Genomic DNA, 2,501 nt, shown 5'->3' with positions numbered 1-2,501 from the left:
TAATGTGTACAATTTTTTTGTATATAAATACACACATATGCATGTGTATATTAAATAAATATTTGCATGTATATATTGTATATATATTTATACATCATTTATATTGTATATATAAATAACAAAAATTGTCTTCAATATATACATGCATGTGTGTGTATTTCTATATACAAAATAATTATTGACACTACACACGCATATATTATGTAAACACAAACTTTTATTTTGGATGCAATTAATTGGTGCCCAGCACTGTTTTAAAAAATATATATTTGTGATTTCTTTAAAAAAAAAAAAAACATTTGTTCTATATTTTATTTTTAAATCATGAAACTTTATGTAAAAAAAAAATGTGTCCAGCATTTTCATGTCACTATGCCAAATCAGTGTGTGTTTTAGTCCATTGGCTGAGACCTCTCTCTATTGTGTGCCTCTCTCTCATAGCCTCTCTTTCATTATAGATAGGTACCATAATTTTGAGGGAAATGTGTTCTAAAGTCTGAAATTCTGTGTGTAACTTTAAGGGACGTCACTACCAAACACCTTTTTTTCTGTAATAAAGCAAACTTTTTTTGGGTGTAATTCCATAAAATTTAGTTTTTGTGTGTACAACTGTTCAGAACTGTGCTAGGTAACCATGTGCTGGCTATCATCTTTGAACTAGGCTCAAAAGTATCTTAAATTGTCACTACCGAAACAGTCATGACCGGAACATGCCATCATTGTTTTGGAACAAAGGGGAACACAGTCATTTATTTGGGGGAAATAAACAACATTTTTGTACAGTTTCGCAAATCATTAGTATCTTAGTATGTTATATGTGCCGTCACGACAGAAACATGCATGTTTTGTCTAAAATAAAGTATACTGAATTATCAACTAATATGTTATTAGTGTTTGGTTCAATGTATATTCAAACTAATGAATCCTTAACTTTGAAATCAGTACTTAATGCCTTTTACAAAGAAAGATTGGGTTCAAAATAAAACAAATCTTATAAATTACACTTGAAATATTGTTAAAATTGTAATTGGTTTACCTGAGAAAACTTATAAAACAATATATTTACAAGGTAGATGTAAACAAAATATGAATAGGTCAATATAAACCTTCTTATTAAATTATATCATTGTGTTTCGGTAATGACAAATTTGGGGGAGAGGAAAAATAATATCCCAAAACTTTCTGAAAATACAATATGATAATTAACTGCACAATTACTAGAAATGTGTACCTTGGATATTATACAATTTGCATAATTGCAACGCCCTTAATGCACACGTCACTTAAAAATAAAAATAAATAAAAACTCTGTGAAGTGTGTCCCATCTAGTAATCAAAAGTTCAACACACACTTGCAGTCTTTACGCCTACTTGAACACTTGGGCCAAATAGAGAAAATACACCATGCAAGTAGACAGGTCAAGTGCAAAGACCGCAACTTCGCAAGTTATTGGACAAGGCATGTGTGTGTAAGTTCATTGTCTTGCTTAAATGTCCATCCTCGTTTCATCATCATCCTCCTGCATGGTAGATGGAAACAGATTTTTAGCAAGAATGTCTCTGTACATTTTTCCATTCATCCTTCCTTCCTTCAATTATATGAAGTTTGCCAGTACCGTATATGCTGAAAAACAGCCCTCACCTCCAAACTTCACTGTTGGTATGGTGTTTTTTGGGGTGATATGCAGTGCCATTTCTCCACCAAATGTGTTTTATGGCATCCAAAGAGTTGAATTTTGGTCTCATCTAACCAAACTATACTCTCAGTATTTCACAGGCTTGTCCAAATGTTGTGCAGAAAACTTTAAACGACATTCAACATGCTTTTTCTTTAGCAATGGAGTCTTGCGTGGAGCCATGGCCGTTAAGTGCATTACTTATTGTTTTCTTTGAAACAACTGTACCTGCCATTTCCAGGTATTTCTGAAGCGGTCCACAAGTGGCCCTTGGCTCTTGGACAACTGTTCTGATAATTATTTTACCTCATCTGTCAGAAATCTTGCGAGGAGCACCTGGTCGTGGCCGGTTTATGGTGAAATGATGTTCAATCTTTCCACTCCAGATTACGGCACCAACAGTGTTCACTGGAACATTCAGAAGTTTTGAAATCCTGTTTTGACCCATCATGAGATGTTTCTTGTGTGACACCTTGGTAATACGACACCTTTTTTTAGGGCATCAGTTGGGACTGAACCAGCTGATATTAATTTGCACTGACAAAGAATTACCGATTGTCTTACCTTTCCATGCCTTTTTGCACCTCCCTTGCTTCATGTCTTAAATACTTTCCCCCTGTGTCATACATTAAGTTATGTAATAATCATAACAATTTATGGACATCTATGGTTTTGATTTCTTTGCATGTGTGGATCGCATGGTTTGTTACCAACATCTGGTGAAAATTTCATGTCAATAACACCTTTAGAAATATATACTGTGAAAAATGGTGACGTGTTCAATACTTATTTTACTTATATATATATATATAACTATTTTACAAA

The sequence above is a fragment of the Phoxinus phoxinus genome (assembly GCF_949152265.1).
Source record: "Phoxinus phoxinus genome assembly, chromosome: 1".
Lineage (NCBI taxonomy): Eukaryota > Metazoa > Chordata > Actinopteri > Cypriniformes > Leuciscidae > Phoxinus > Phoxinus phoxinus.
Note: the sequence above shows the minus strand (reverse complement) of the source record.